Here is a 17,773-nt window from a genome sequence, read left to right as displayed (position 1 = left end):
TTAGATTATCGTTTAAAACTACATTTATGCCAACTTTATAAACGTTCATTTGTAGTCGTACACAGGAGTAGAGTCCATGCAGAGGCATAACCAGAGTTGGTACTGGGGGTTAGAAGTCCCCTTCCCCCCTCCCCCATGGATATTTTAGGAAAGAAAATAAACTAAAAATAAGTGACTGTCGACTCGATGAGTTGGCTCTCTTGAACATTCAGACAATTGTACAACCATTCTCTTGAATCTGTTTTCTAAGAGGCTTCGAAATTTGGATTTTAGATTGTAATCTGAACATACAATTCTCTGTAAAACTGGTGACTATCATATTTACTGCAATCTGAATATCAACAGACTTCACTTCTATCAGTGTCCTCATTACACTCGTGAGTGCGCGCACCACACACGCACATACACCATCGTTTTGTAACTATAACCCCCACCATCGGTCGATCCTAGCAACGCTAGACTCCATAGCAATTATGATTATGTAAGATGCTGAGCGAAGCTTTTATAGAAAATCCGTACGATACCACCTACTCCAGTGTGCTGAATTCTGGGGCTTTTTAATAGGGACTTAAATTTCCTCCCGTTAGACGAGCCACCAATAACTGAGAGTCATTTCTTAGATAAACTGGTCTTTTCAGCACCAGCCATCGAATAATCACTTAACTGAAGTTTTCAAACAAAAACGCATTTGTGCCGCTCAGAGTCTTCGACAAAAGGAATAAGTTTTATGGTAATATTTTTTGCAATACAAAATACATGCACTTAAGTAACAACAGATTACTAGAGTTCGTAAAGGCTGTTTTTTCTTCAAATCATGCGCGTGTAAAGAAGTCTGTATTAAATATTTTGAGCACATTACAAGTTGTAGGACTAAGTTTTCCAACTGTAGCTGACAAATATATTAACAATATTTAACCACATTTTAACCATACCAGTAATTTGTGCCTATTATACAGTTATATTTACAGTCCCAACTCAACAAGCTGGAAGGGAACTGCGGTTGCTGTGGAATATTTATAAACGGGAAGCACGATCGTTCGTTCAGCGTAACAGGAGGCAATTTGCATTCTGGGGAGTCAATTTAGTCGGTTTCAGTGTCTGTATTATGACAGTTCATTAGAACTATTCTGGTTTTCAATAATTAATCTTTTAAATAGTTGTGAGCCGCGCTGAATAGCTGACGGTAAAAGAGCTCACCTTCTGAACAAAGTTTGCGGAGTCCATCCTAATTCGGACCAGTAATTTTTGAAGATGAGTCCAAATATGTCCTCGTATCTGTTCGTTATTCAGCACATCATCAGATACCTGAAAACCGTAAAAAGGGATACTTAGTACAACGTAAGGTCAATTGGCCATCAGTCTTCTACTCGTTCCACCCCATAGTTGCAATTACTGTGAGCGTTTTGGAGTTATAGTTCTTGGACTTCTGACAGTATATTTAATTCAGTTGTTTACAGCACTTAACTTACAATTATATTGTAAAGTTTAAGTGTTCGGTAAAAGTGCCTTAGCTGAAAGTTTACAGGCACAGCTATTCATTTCGTGGACTGCTTCATGGTAATTGAAATGCAGTACTGTTTATTCCATTCGGTTCAAAGTAAACTCGTGCGACAGCTAATTTAATCCAGTAGTTTTATAACTACTTTGAATGTGTTCGAACTTTCGTGTTGAATTTACGACTTCTGTTGTGAAAAACAGGCCATAGACGGGGTGTGTTGCATACCGGTATTTACATTTGTCAAGGTAGTGTTTGGAAACTTCTGCGGACATAAAACAGAAACCTTAAATATAGTCGACTTATTGTTTTTAAAGTGTAAAGTTCTGTGTTAAAATTATTGGCCTCGCGTGAGAGGCTCTGAACATCGACGATACAAATACATGTATAATTCTAGTCGAAATGAATTTAAATTTAATATACACCTACTTTATTTCCAGGACCTATGGTGTTGTATATAGGTCACTATATTACTTGTGTATGTACCCACTTGTTAAATTTAAACCTGATGTCCGGCTGCTTGGCAGAATGGTCAGGGTAGTGCCAATGTTCGATTCCGAGTCTGGCCGTGGATTTTAGCCGCGTCCCGTTAATGCGTCCACCTGGGAAACTGGGTGTAAGGTTGTCGTAACACACACCTGTTAATTTATACATAACAGTCCACTACAAATCACCATTAGAATTGCCCAATAACGAGTGTACCCCTCGACGTACGAATAACGTGAACAGCATCGAGCCGTAAAATTGTTTATCCATATGTAGTGCCGTTCCCAAGTAATTGACAAAAAGCCAGGAACATGGATGCAGGAAACCTGCCAATAGGATATTCTTGTAATGTTATAATTTATCTTCAGAATACCAGAATTTCCTAAGAGTTTTGTACGTATGAAGTTTTATAAAATAACTGCGTTTTTAAATGACCTGTTCAGTATGTTTACTCTTCCTCTAAATCAGTTCTCTAGTTTCATAATTGTGAAAGTTGGCTATAATTCTATGTACTCTACTGCATACCAGTAAATAAGATACGGTCACTTTAAATACGTACAAACCATGCAGTCTAAAAATACTGAAATGCAAACTACGTGATTCTCATTTCAAATATGAATTTAACTATCCTTTTTCTTAATTTGAATAACTTGCATATCACTGTATGCTCCTCTCCCAATAACTCCACTCTTGACATGTAACCTGCAGTGTTAAACATGCATTAGGGGTAAGAGGGCTCGGTTTAACAGTACGCAGTGATGTGACCTGGGAAGCAACCACTCAACCTAGGTTTTTATGTAGTCTCATGATGCAGCCTTCAATCGCTCAACTGTTCAAGCAGGTCTTTAAGTAAAAAGAAAGAAAATCTTCCGTATTGTCAAGATCACACACAGTGTACGTGAGAAGTTTTCTAAGGGAATCGATGTTTTTCTTGTAATGCAAATATTGCACATTCTGCTCAGCCGCGGCTTACGTAACACTCAAGGTCGCTATGTGTATTCAGGTTCAAAATGTACACAAGACACATACCGTGTTGTAACACGTAAGGACAAGGTGATAATGGTACTTCAAGCGGAACAGAAGTCCTACCTTAAAGGGGGTGAAAAGAGCATTATTTATTGATTTTCTACGCAAAGTAAATAATTGTTGCTTATGCAAAACGTGTTTAGATTATGGTTATTCTTTTTACAGGATTAATGTTAATTTACCGAACTTCCAATTTTTGTATTTTTGTAATTCTAAGATGAGATGCGTCAAATAAATTGTACAGGCTTCTGCAGTGTCGGTATCTCAACGCTTACTAGAATTTTAACTACATGCTTTATTCATCTTCATAAAATATAAAAATAAGTTCTTAAACGTCTAATAATTTAACATATCAATTTAAAATATATTTTCATATATAGACTAATCTTTGTTGGCATTACAAACATTTCGAAATTCCAAACATCCAAATATTACTTAGCGAGAAATCAAGCGACTGTGTAATCTATCATGCCATTCATGTGGGTGACACAACTGACTCGCAGCACAGTTTGCTTTCTTAGAGATACGTTTATTGAACTAAATATGGCATGATCTGAAAGTGTTCAATATTTGTAAGTTCACTACCACATTAAGGAACCTTCAGTGCTGCTAAAATTCCAGTATACCGAGCTCGATAGCTGCAGTCGCTTAAGTGCGACCAGTATCCAGTATTCGGGAGATTGTGGGTTCGAACCCCAATGTCGGCAGCCCTGAAGATGGTTTTCCGTGGTTTCCCATTTTCACACCAGGCAAATGCTGGGGCTGAACCTTAATTAAGGCCACGGCCGCTTCCTTCCCAATCCTAGCCCCTTCCTTCCTCATCGTCGCCATAAGACCTATCCGTGTCGGTGCGACGTAAAGCAAATACAAAAGAATTCCAGTATTCCTATATATACTAAGGCAGATTGCAGTAAAAAAAATAAGCACATACTTTTGACCTGGAACTAAAATTTTCATCACACAAGTAATGGAAATCCTTATTGCATATTGAACTACGCAAAGAAATTTCAAATAAATATGAAATATTGAGTTACTGTAGTCACGTCCCATATCTTGAACCATGGGCAACGGCTGAGTGGCCTAGTAAGTGGTCCTGAGAGTCGGGATACCAGTTTTTATGGAATGGGAGTGGGCCTCTCGGACATATTCTGAGTCGTGGCCCTACTTGTGCTCAGGCGGCTAGGACTAGGCAATTCACCGGTGGTCCATAACCCGTTAGAGGAGAGATCCTTACTTGGACTACGTGCAAGTAGGGTAGCATCCTGCTTCATGAATTTACCGAGCTCAGAACATTTTAAGCAAGCCTCGGACCTATGGGAGTAATGGAGTCCCACTCCCATTTGACAGGCGAGGGACTCCTTGGAAACAACTTGGCGAACGAAATGGAATTCGATGGGGAGCTATCAATATTAATGGGGCTTGTGGAAGAAAGTAGAACTGACCGAGTCTGCAAAGAGAGTGCATCTGGATGTGCTAGGAGTAAGTGATATTCGGGTAAGGGGAGATAACGAGGAAGAGAGAGATTATAAAGTGTACTTGATGGGTGTTAGAAAGGGAAGGGCAGAATCTGGGGTAGGGCTCTTTATCAGGAATACCATTGCACGCAACATAGTTTGTTAGGCACGTAAATGAGCGAATGGTGTGGGTAGATTTGTCAGTTTGAGGAATTAGGACAAGAATTGTCCGTGTATTCACCATGTGAGGGTGCAGATGAGGATGAAGTTCACAAGTTTTATGACGTATTGAGTGACATCGTGGTAAGGGTCAACAGAAAGGATAGAATAGTGCTAATGGGAGATTTCAATGCGAGAGTTGGGAATAGAACTGAAGGATACGAAAGGGTGATTGGTAAGTGTAAAGAAGATATGGAAGCTAATGGGAATGGGAAGCGTTTGCTGGAGTTGTGCTAGTATGGGTTTAGCTGTTATGAATACATTCTTCAAGCATAAGGCTATTCACCGGTACACATGGAAGGCTTGGGGTACCAGATCCATAACAGACTATATCTTAAGACTTTGAATTCAGGAAATCTGTTAGGAATGTAAGAGTTTTCCGGGGATTTTTCTATGATGGACCACTATCTGATCTGTAGTGAACTAAGTATATCTAGGCCTAGGGTAGAGAAAGTGAAATCTGTCTGCAAACGAATAAAGGTAGAAAATCTCCAGGACAAGGAAATTAGAAAGTACGTGAGTATGATTAGTGAAGTTTCGAACAGTAGACAGTAAGCAGGTTAAGGATATAGAAAGTGAATGGGTGGCACACAGGGATGCTGTAGTAGAAACAGCAAGGGGATGCCTAGGAACAACTGTGTGTTAAGGTGGGAAAAGGCGAACATCCTGGTGGAATGATGAAGTGAGAGCAGCTTGTAAACAACAGCTCCAAACAAGGGCCGAGGCAGGCAGGAATTTGTACGTAAATGAAAGAAACGGAGCGAAACAGATAGTTGTTGAATCCAAAAAGAAGTCGTGGGAAGATTTTGGTAATAACCTGGAAAGGCAAGGTCAAGCAGCAGGGGAAACCTTTCTGGACAGTAATAAAGAAACCTAGGAAGGGAGGGAAAAGGGAAATGAACTGTTTTGAGTAATTCAGGTGAATTCATAATAGATCCCAGGGAATCACTGGAGAGGTAGGGGGAATATTTTGAACATCTTCTCAATGTAAAAGGAAATCATGGTGTTGCGAACAGCCAAGCTCATGGGGAGGAGGAAAATGATTGTGAAATTACGCTTGAGGAAGTGGAAAGAATAGTAAATCAACTCCATTGTCATAAAGCAGCAGGAATAGATGAAATTAGACCTGAAATAGTGAAGTATTGTGGGAAGGCAGGGATGAAATGGCTTCATAGAATAGTAAGATTAGCATGGAGTGTTGGTAAGATACCTTCAGATTGGACAAAAGCAGTAATTGCACCTATCTATAAGCAAGAGAACAGGAAGGATTGCAACAACTACCGAGGTATCTCATTGATTAGTATGCCAGCCAAAGTATTCACTGGCATCTTGGAAGGGAGGGTGCGATCATTGGTTGAGAGGAAGTTGGATGAAAACCAGTGTGGTTTCACACCACTGAGAGGCTATCAGGATCAGATTTTCAGTATGCGCCAGGTAATTAAAAAATGTTACGAGGGGAATAGGCAGTTGTTTGTTTCGTAGATCTAGAGAAAGCATATGACAGGGTACAGAGTGAAAAGATGTTCGTTATACTGGGGGACTATGAAATTAAAAGTCGATTATTAAAATCAATCAAAGGCATTTATGTTGACAATTGGGCTTCGGTGAGAATTGATGGTAGTAGTTCTTGGTTCAGGGTACTTACAGGGGTCAGACAAGGCTGTAATCTTTCACCTTTGCTGTTCGTAGTTTACATGGATCATCTGCTGAAAGGTATAAAATGGCAGAGAGGGATTCAGTTAGGTGGAAATGTAGTAAGCAGTTTGGCCTATGCTGACGACTTGGTCTTAATGGAAGACTGTGCCGAAACCTGCAGTCTAATATCTTGGAACTTGAAAATATGTGTAATGAGTATGGTATGGAAATTAGCCTCTCGAAGACTAAATTGATGTCGGTATGTAAGAAATTCAACAGAATTGAATGTCAGATTGGTGATACAAAGCTAGAACAGTTCGATAATTTCAAGTATTTAGATAGTGTGTTCTCCCAGGATGGTAATATAATTTCGTGTGGCTATTTTATAGCAGAGTGCAGCCCTTGTAAGACAGACCCTCCGATGAGGGTGGGTGGCATCTGCCATTTGTAGATAACTGCGTGTTATTGTGGTGGAGGATAGTGTTGTGTGGTGTGAGTTGCAGGGGTGTTGGGGACAGCACAAACACCCAGCCCCCGGGCCATTGGAGTTAACCGATTAAGGTTAAAATCCCCGACCCGTCCGGGGATCGAACCCGGGACCCTCTGAACCGAAGGGCAGAACGCTGACCATTCAGCCAACGAGTCGGACTCCCAGGATGGTAATATAGTGAGATTGAATCAAGGTGTAGTAAAGCTAATGCAGTGAGCTCGCAGTTGAGATCAACAGTATTCTGTAAGAAGGAAGTCGGCTCTCAGACGAAACTATCTTTACATCGGTCTGTTTTCAGACCGATTTTGCTTTACGGGAGCGAAAGCTGGGTGGACTCAGGATGTCTTACAAGTTAGAAGTAACAGGCATGAAGGTAGCAAGAATGATTTCTGGTACAAATAGGTGGGAACAATGGCAGGAGGGTACTCGGAATGAGGAGATAAAGGCTAATTTAGGAATGAACTCGATGGATGAAGCTGTACCCATAAACCGGTTTCAGTGGTGGGGTCATCTGAGGCGAATGGAGGATAGGTTACCTAGGAGAATAATGGACTCTGCTATGGAGGGTAAGAAAAGTAGAGGTAGACCAAGGCGACGATGGTTGGACTCAGTTACTAACGATTTAAATATAAGGGGATAGAACTAAATGAGGCCACAACACTAGTTGTAAATCGAGGATTGTGGCGACGTTTAGTAAATTCAGAGGCTTGCAGACGGAACGCTGAAAGGCATAACAGTATGGCAATGTATGTATGAAATATTATCGGCACACATACTTAATAGGACTGCCTAAGAAGGGGCGTTCAAAATATCCCTAATTTGGAGTTCAGTGTAAAAATGTTTACAACTTAGTTTCTTGTATCTCTGAAACTTAATGAAACTAGAACTTTTAAACTTGAGCTGTTTTAGCAACTCTCAGGAGTTCTCTGTAAAACAAAATACCGAGCTCGATAGCTGCAGTCGCTTAAGTGCGGCCAGTATCCAGTATTCGGGAGATAATAGGTTCGAACCCCACTGTCGACAGCCCTGAAAATGGTTTTCCGTGGTTTCCCATTTTCACACCAGGCAAATGCTGGGGCTGTACCTTAATTAAGGCCACGGCCGCTTCCGTCCCACTTCTAGTCCTTCCCTGTCCCCTCGTCGCCATAAGACTTATCTGTGTCGGTGCGACGTAAAGCACATAGCAAAACAAAAACAATAACATTATTTTGGTTCGAATAAGATTTGATTTCCTTTTACTTACACCCATTTTCTGACAGAAACAAATCTCTCTTAAAAACTAGCGAAAGCGACAAACTAGGGAATTTGAAAATAAGGTTTTGATTGCACTACGCATAAAAGATCTTACCTCTGGGTGTTTCACATCTGCAGCTTGCCCTGTGTGGCTAACACAAAGCTAACCATAAAAATATAAAAATGGATTTTACACAAGTAATCAAAACTTGCTTTAGCTGTCCTGAAACCTTAGATTTTAACTTTCCTCACTTAGCACGGGGGACAGGGGGTGGGGGCAAAGTCTTCTCTAAATCATATGAGAATGATTCTTGCTTAGTGGTCCGTAAGCATATGATTAAAGTGGTTAAATATTTAGTCAAATACAGTACATGTACAAATTATACTAAATGTTTGGAAGCAGAGATGTCAGGAAGTTATTTAGTTATGAATACACTCCGGTCTAACAGCTAATTACTAACCAAATACTGCACTATAGAAAGTAAAAATCGTGGAATCTAAAACAATCGGTTTTGAACATGAACAGGTTTCTATAGAACCACTGTCCGGCTCCATGCTTAAATGGTTAGCGTGCTGGCCTTTGGTCACAGGGGTCCCGGGTTCTATTCCCGACAGGGTGGGGAATTTTAACCATAATTGGTTAATTCCGCTGGCATTGGGCTGGGTGTTTGTCTCTTTTTAATTTCATCAAGACGCACAGGTCTCCTACGGCTGTAAATTCAAAAGACCTGCACCTGGCAAGCCGAACTTGTCCTCGGACACTCCCGGCACTGAAAGAAATACGCCAGTTTATTATAGAACCACTTGAATTTTTTTTTCATAAGTGTCTAACTTCTTTCAAGAATGAGGTTTTTAACAAGTGTTAGTCTAAACTTGACATTTTAAATATAATAGTCATGAATTATTTCCAGCGAGCCGGGTAGGTTGTTTTAGAACGATGTGCCTCCATTTGGGAGTGGGTTGGAAGTCCACTATCAGCAGCACCGAGGATGGTTTTCAGAGTTCTCCCGTTGCAGTTCAGGAAAATTCTGGTGCTGTACATGAAGGCCACGGGCACTTTCTTCCCAGTCCTAGCCCTTTCATACTCGGTCTCCAAAATACTTAAGTGAGACGTTAGACCATTAGGAAAAAAATATGTACAGATACTCGAAAATGTATTCGTACAAGTCACATTATGCGAGAACCGGACTCACATGTGCGTTGAATTAAGGGCAAATATCAAAACATAATATAAATAAAACACGGATTTCAGTCCGCAATTTACCATCAATTGCTTTCAATATGAAGGTACGTCTGAAACAAGACAACCACATTCCCTCTAAAGATTTACACACAGAAAGCAACTAAGTTCTTGGTAACCGATGGCGTAATGTTGTTCCATTCTACCAGTATGGCAGTCTGGAGATCATTCCAGTTTGATAATACACTGGATCGCAATTTTCTGTCAAATATCTCCCATGCTTGCTTTGTCGGATTGATGTCGCGAGACTGAGGGAGTGTACAAAAGATGCCATGGCACATCAAGTATCCACATCTTTGTGTTACGGGCGGTGTGTTTTGGATGATTGTCCTGGATGAATATGAAATTGTTCCAGTTTCCTAGCGCTGGGTATAAGATGTGTTGTAGCATTTGTGATCCATGGTTCCACCTATAAAACACTAATTTCCAACACCGGCAGCACTCATGGCCCCCAGACAAGAACGGGGGCCCCCTCAATTTTTGACTGTAGGAGTGAGATTTCTGGAGTCCAGTTCTGTGTTCGGTTTTCGCCACGCTAAATGTTCTCGCAATGGAAACAAATACGTTGTATTATTAATTTCATCGGTGAAAATCCCACGCTTCCAAAATTCGCCCGTCTTATCCACACGTTTTAAAGCGAATTCTAGGCATTACTTGCGGTTCCTTGCACTAACAAAAATTTCTCCTAGACACTGTACAATTATATCCTACTGTTTTCCAAGGTATTTCGCACAGTATCCGTACATACCTTAACGCCCCACTTCACAACTCTGTAGCAATGTGAGAGGCACTAGTTTTTGGATCATTTCTCACAGTTCGAGCATTAAACGCCCTGTCCCTCTGAAAGCTTGATAATTATTTCCGTTCAGGTTTCGTGCCCTTGTTTCGATCTTGCGTCAACTGCAAACGTACACAGCGATTGTACATGGACTGCAGTACTCGAGTGTCACTGCAGATACGCGAGCCTGAGAAGGGCCCTGCAAGTGACTACATGGTATACGAATACTTGCACGAGATGCGTGGACCTGTACGATCAACTATCTAGACCTCTTGATGAAATAAAATAGGGAAAATGACGTTCAGACATTAATATACAAGACGTAATCCATACAGTCGCTGTGCATATAAATATTTATCCAGACACGCCATGAATGTAAACTCAGCATTTTCACGTGTAAGAATAATTTTTCGAGTAACGGTATTTTATGGATTCTATCCACTTAGAAATTTAATTGGAAAAGTCAGCTGCCACACGTCTTCATACTAACTACATGGAACACTAACTCGATGCCGTGAACATTGCTCCCTGTCTGATCATGAATAATACTGGATATAGCAAACTGTTGGATCTCGTTCTAAGGCGACGTGCTTCACTTCTTTCTCATCGTTAATTTAAATCGCCAATACAGATTGATACTTTTCGATGGCAGATATTGGTGAAAAATTGATTTTTATTTTGATGCGAAATACTCGGCAAGTGCATGTGTTGTAGCAGCCTTAAGCCGGCCTCGCACATCATATTTAAATCCCTTTCCGCAGTGCTAATAGCCAGCAGCACGTGTGGACCAGCTGACTGCTGTAAACACTTACCAGCGCATTCCGGCACGGCCCCTTTCTAGTGGGCGGCTGTGGGACGTGCTCTAACAATTCATGATAACTTCATTCGTGACTTAACAGGTGCAGATAAGGGTCCTAGAAGGTGCTTTGTTCTGCAGTGCATTGCTGTTACACTGAGTCTTCGGGGTTCTAAAATCCATTTCAGTATCGGTACCATGTTAGACTGGTGTTCTTTTTAGCTTTCAGCTTTACTCGCGGCTTACCTGTACGAACAGTAAACTAATGGAGGTGCAGAAGCAAGTTCAGTATAAATGGATAGTCGACATTGTGTTGCTTTAGCCCTTCAGTGCTTCTGGGAATACTCGCTAGGATTGTGGTATTTTTGCATGAAGACGATCCTTTAATGATGAAAATTACCAGTCAGGAGGGAAGAATAGTGACAACCCCGTCAATATAATGAAATGTGCTAGTTAATATAAAATAACTTGTACTGACTGGCTGATTCATCGCCGAGCCAAAACTACTGGACGTAAAGAAATGAAATTTTGAGCATACATTTATATTAAAATGTAGGTGCTCGCTAAGGGAGGACTTTTGGATATTCCTTTGCTAAGCGGGTGAAAAGCGGGGGTGAAATTTTTAAATGAGGATATCTATATCTTAACTTCCAAGTTTACAGACGTAAAACTTGGTACTTGAAATCTCCTTTAAAAATAAGGAAAAGCTTTCTTTTGTTTTCGCAAAATCCCATTAAGTGGGGGGGGGGGTGAAAAAAAGAGAATGTGTTGAATACCTTTTAGGAGGATACTTATATCTCAAACGGAAGATGTTCGAAATTGGTATTTGGAATCTCCTTTAAAATAAAGGAACACGCATTTTGGTGGGGAATGTAACGTGGGTGGGATGAAAAAGGATTTGAATTCTTTTTGTGAGGATACTTATATCCAAAAGAGGTTACAGACGTGAAAATTCTTGTTTGGAATCTCTTAAAATAAACACGTACTTTTTATTTTAGGAAAATCGACTTGGTGGGTGGGGTGAAAATGAGTTAAATTGTTTAGAGGATACATCTCACAAACTGATGTTACAGAGGCGAAAATTAGTATATGGAATCTCCTTTAAAAGTAAAAACATTGATTTTTTTTTTCGGAAAATGGGAAGGACTGACATAGGGGTTAAATTCTTTTTATGGGGGTTCTTATAGCCTGTATCAAAAACTGAAAATGTTACGACTGGTGATATTTGGAATCTCCTTTAAAAATGTTTTTTTTTTTCGATTTCATATGTACAGTTCCATGTTCTATGGTCATCATAGCCCCAAAAGGCAATAACACAAGCATGGTTCACAAAAGTTTCCGCGGTAAATGAAAATCAATTTGTCGGTGAATGTTTATACTCTAGGGATTTTCAGATAATGTCTTAGTACAGTACCGAGGAACGATTAATATTGTTTTACGAAATCCACGTAAGCAAAGCCGCGGGTAACTGCTAGTTTAAAATATAATTTCTAATTTCATGATGCGGAAAATGGCCAATTTCTTTCGATCACCTTAAAAGCGATTTACCGAAAGATTATTAGTTCGTGTAAAGTTTAGAAGACTTCTGCACAAATGTAATACGAGGAGAAAATCCGTAATGAAATATTAACCCCAACATTTGGCATATCCTTTGTTGATGTTGAACACTAAGTTCTGAACATTGTAATCTTGATAATTTCAAAATTACGGAAAATAGCTATTTGTGTCCCTTTTGAAATTCCTATTCGCAACTGTTAACGCTTTATATGGGATTACAAAATGTTAAAGGGAATGTTATGTAACTATAATAGAATAAGACATGATCATTCGGGACTACTGCGGTTTAATAATCGTGGATGCGTGTTTATTTTATCTTAATTTGACTACATCATGGGAACTAAAATTGTCATATTCGGCTGACGCTTGAGTGAGACGCCCAAGACTGTAGCTTTCCCTAGTAACTAAAGACCCCGTTTTCACGACACGAAATTCAATATTCCCAGCGCTTCTTAGGACTCAAAAAGTTACACAAAGCATGAGCATTGTATTCTTTTTCAAACATATCTATACGGGCCCTAAATAGATCTAAGGCTCATATTAGTGGATTTTCTCTTTGGTTCCCTAATGCTTCATGCTATTTCATACAACCGAAAACCGAATATTATTTTCAGTCTCCCGAGAGGACAAATCAGTGAATTGAATTGTGTCGGAGGTTAATTCATTTAGGAATTCGCAGACCATAACTAAATACCAGATTTTGAATCTTGAGTTTCTCTTCATGTACACAGAGCCACAACCTGTATTAAATCATTCACCGCAGCCAGAAAATGGAATCTATGACCAGAGGACGTCGGGTTTCAACGTGAATGTGTAAAAATACGAAGAAAATATGAATGAATCGTGCAGTTGCGACCTCAACGCTACTACGGTATGTGACAAAAGAAAATTATACCCTTTGCTAATCTGCTGTCCGTTTCCCTAGTATTTACTTATGGAGTATAATAGTTTGCCATATTTTAAATTCAACTTTTATTTCTGCAATTATAGTTCTCACAACAGAGAACATAATTTCCGGTCACACAGAGTGCGGCGTCAGAATGGGCAGGATTTGCTTCACGTTAAACCGTGCGAGGAGCGAAGTGTTCATGAAGTTCCGTCGTACGTGTCAAGTCTTATTGCAAGGAAGGGGGACAACAGGGTGCCTCAGAGCAGTCCCCACAAACGGGAAACGTGCATAACTTCTCAAACAGGATTCAGTCCTCAAAGTGTAGTCTGTCAAACATTGCTGAAACTCTGAACGATAGGTCTCTTCGTTGGATGTTTTAAAGAGCTGGTTGGATTTGTATACCACATTAAACTTGCTCAGTGTCTAACGGAGAAGAATGAGAGAGTATTGCATAAGTGTTTTCCCTATGACTCATGAGAATAAAGATTTCTTCTCAAACATGTCGTTTTTTGGATGAAATTCATGAAATATTTACAATAAATTATGTTTTAGTGTTTGGACGCTCTGATATATACAGAATCTATAACAGTGTGCGGGTTGCGATTTGGTACAGTGTCCGATCATGGAATATTGGGCCCTTATTTCGTAGACGTTTCGCAGAATCCATAAGCAGTGGAGAAGGTAGTCTACGGAGACCTCATTATTTCTGCATTAGTGTTGGATTTGCGCCATTCTTATCGCGCCAGAAACTCTCCTCTCCAACGTCAATGGATATAGCAAGCTGAAACTAAAGTCAACACCGCGTGGAAACACTCACCCCTCTCCGACACTTTGGAAATCTCATTTTTCGTGAAACTTTATTCCCGTACCCTTCCTGATCTCTGGATCTCATGGTCCCAGATTTCTTCCAATAGGGCATGTTTAAAGAATCGGTTCTCAAGACAAAGATTCACTTACAAATATTCCTGTTTTCTTCCTCTTAATTTTTCTTTTACCCACCGAAAGCTCAATTTCGGTATTGAGATGCGTATTTTTATGTTCGTTCAGTGGATAAATGTATTGCACTTCTATTTTATTTTTATTTCGTAGCTTGGAAATGTCATTAACCTTGTATTGCATTGTTTACCATGTTGCCATTGTTTTGTTATTAATTTCACTTTTTTTCTATTTGTATTTGTTTTCTCTGTAGAGATCATCAGGTTCAGTAACTGAACAGATCTGGTGGAAATGAAGGTTGTCATTGCTTTCATATTTTTTATTTCAGAAATTCTATATCACGATTGAGATAATTTTTGTATTACCTTCATTATTGCTAAATTTCTTCAGGAAGGTTTAACTACTGTGAGGTCTTCACTGTTATAACTCTTAATGTCCTTTTTACAATACCTTCAAATGTTCAATGAAATAAGGTACAGTTTACTGTAGTTGTCATACTGTAGACATGTACGGTATGCAGTATAAATTCGAATTTTTTCAAACTAGTAATGTTGAGCCATCTACTTCCTGACGGGAATTCTTAACACTTGTCCTGGGTGCACATAGCACGCCTTCACTGCCTCTACTGGACAGCTTCTAAAAAAACATATCAAAAATCGCCTATCCTTGCTTAAACATCCACATATTCTAGCACCTAAAGATTGCGGTTTCATAATAGTTGCATTGAATTGGTAACAGACTGCTGTTTCTCAGAGATTAACTTGTGTTGTTTGAATTTGGAAACTTCTAGGTCGTTCTCTCAAATCTAAACCAACTGTGTTCTAGATCTTCGCACCAACAAAACCTCGAAGGAGCCTGGCATCACGCGAGGGACATCTCTAAGAGCAAACGGCTATATAAATTACTAGTATGGCTATTCTTTCCATATTTTCACCTGCGTTGAGTCTTCAAACACCGAGCGAGTTGGCCGTGCGGTTAGGGTCGCGCAGCTGTCTGAGCTTGCACTCGGGAGATATTGGATTCGAACCCGTCTGTCGCCAGCCGTGAAGATTTTTCCGTGGTTTCGCGTTTCTACACCAGGAAAATGCTGGGGCTGTACTTTAAGGCCACGGTCGCTTCTTTCCCACTCCTAGTTCTTTCCTCTCCCATAGTCATAAGACCTATCTATGTCGCTGAGACGTAAAGCAAATGTTAAATGACTTGAAGAAACTCAAGTCTATGTCACTAAACTTGACCACTTCCAGTAGAGACGTTCCCTTTCAGTGCTGTGAGGAAACTAGCTGGAGAGAGTTGGCTGTAAACCATATAAATCACACAAGAGTTGCTGGTCGTGAAAGTGAAACTTGAAATATATAAATCTGAAATGATGAAACCAAGATCTCAGTTCAGGAAAATGTAACGAATAGTCCTGTTCCACCAGAATTTCCATCCAGCACCCGTGGCCTGCTGGACCTTACGAGGCTGGTCTGACACTAAAACGGTAGTCGTACGTTGCTGGAGAGTGAAATTTTCTTCGGTTCTCTACCAGCAGTATGTTTTAAATGACACCATGTCTTAGTGACATGTGGCCGAAGAATCTAAAATCCTGTACTTCAGTTGTTTTTTCACCAGAACATGAGCGGCAGTTAACTTCCATAACGTGCACGCTCGGAAAAAATAATCCGGTGGTTTTACCTTGCCTACCTGATCTTGTACCGTTAGACGAATGAAGTCCCATCCACCTTTAGTGGCAAATTCTCACTCCCAGGACAAGTGTCATGTTTAGAGGTCGGCTTATCCCGGCTTCTAGTCTGTTTCCATTAGGTCGTCCCTAGCACGTGAACAGACTCCTAACTCTGGAGTACAAAAGCTGCATAGTGAATTTCAAGAGTTTCCCTCGATTGAGTGACCAAAACCCTTCGGGGTGTTAGGTTAATTTCCGCTACTCAGCGCTCATCGTTGCAAGACAAACCTGGCCAGACAGGTTTTAACAGTACGTCGACGATTCATAGTTAATGTCAAACTCTGAAATGAAATCTGATTGTGCTACAGACGTAATCCTGCTGATGGTGGTCAAATGATTTGCTCTGCCAAATCTGCCTGTTTTTACAGAAGTTCACTAGTATTAGTGAAATATTGTCATTGATCCAAACGTTTTAAGAGACGGGGTTAATTTGACCACAGTATTTAGTGCAATGTATAGTAGTATTCTAGGAAGATGGGGTATGGAACGGGTGGTGTAACTGAGCATCATCCAGCGTAAAGTTTCGATTCGCGTCACAGGTGACTGCGATCCTGGATAATGTTTCCATATCCATTTAAAGTTAGCTGTAAAATAATAGTGAACATATTAAAATCCATCTCTCCTCCAATTCCATGTTCCCCATCTCAAAATGTTCTATTGACACTCTGTATATTGAGATGTTTAAAAACTATATTGCTTCATGCGGTAGAACATGCGTAATATTGTAAGGTGACCTTGGTGGCGCAGTCCGTTATTAGTCATTCTGTTTCCCAGACGGCAGATTCGACCCCAGCTGAAGTCGGTGGCACTTAAAGGTGTTCAGATACTGCAACTTAGTCTTCGGCTTTTAGCACAATTTACGTCCCCTATGGAGGATGAAGTACCATTGTTAGAACCCAAATTTGTATGCAAAATGCTTCTTGCTTCATAACTATTTACAGAGATGCAGTAATAATCCACTTAGCAGCCAATGTAACAAATGTTCGATAGCGCATGTAAATGTTATACGTACCTGTCTTATTAAAATGTTCCTTGTCCAGTTTGTCAGCGGCTAATTACTAGCAATTTACTAAATCTATGCTGTCCTTTATGTATTAAAAAATCAAAAATGTTCGTGCACTCGCACTGTTCTGCTAAATTGTATTGTATTAGCTTAGTCAGGTATTAAATAAAAATAATGGATATAGAACTGTCGTCATAGTAAAAGTGTCGGGTAACTGTGACATTATGTGCTGTAGAAAGACAATTTTCATTGTATAAAACATTTTTCCATGACAAATTAGAGCTTCGCAGAAAATCTCGGGACAAATTTCCTTATATACTGTAACAGCCAAGATTTCCTACAGGTCAGATTTTGGTACATTTGTTTCTTTATATTATGGTACTTTTTTTACATACGTATTCAATTAACATACTTTAGGCTACTGTTCGTACATACAAATTGTGACTCTGGTATTCGTAAACACCAGGGGCAGTGCGTGGTATTGTTGCAGGGTTGCACTACTCCAAATAATTTTGCACTTCAGTTGTCTTTTCTTCTATTTTTTTTAGTTTAATAAACCTAACATGTATTCGAAAATAGGTTAAAATCAACCATCTTCGGTCGTTTGCTGTGCTAATGCTTCGTAACGGACCAGCAAACGCTGTTGGCTCGGAATCACTCAGGTGGTTTGCTTTCCTACAGCAACTCCCTAGCGGACCGCATGCCGCAATGTACCTCAGCAGGGAGGAGCCTGTATAGCATCAGGTAGCACGCTCGCCGGTATCGGTCTCGGGGAGTTGCACAAGGCTAGGAAGTCCCCTACCGAGAAACTAT

General features: G+C 40.1%; 1 protein-coding gene across 4 annotated transcripts in view; it reads left to right on the top strand.

Annotated features, from left to right (window-relative positions):
- ced-6 (PTB domain-containing adapter protein ced-6) overlaps positions 1–17,773 on the top strand; it is a 352,928-nt gene that overhangs the window by 187,062 nt on the left and 148,093 nt on the right. The window contains exon 1 of one of the 4 annotated variants that reach the window (XM_067147221.2): positions 13,151–13,280. The exons of the other annotated variants lie outside the window; for them this stretch is intronic. The gene's annotated coding sequence lies outside the window, so the exon portion shown is untranslated. Of the gene's footprint in view, positions 1–13,150; positions 13,281–17,773 lie in introns of those variants that run through there. 4 annotated transcript variants of the gene reach the window in all.

Source organism: Anabrus simplex, chromosome 5, assembly GCF_040414725.1.
Source record: "Anabrus simplex isolate iqAnaSimp1 chromosome 5, ASM4041472v1, whole genome shotgun sequence".
In the NCBI taxonomy this organism is placed as follows: Eukaryota; Metazoa; Arthropoda; class Insecta; order Orthoptera; family Tettigoniidae; genus Anabrus; species Anabrus simplex.
Note: the sequence above shows the minus strand (reverse complement) of the source record. Positions and strands in the feature narration are given on the sequence as shown.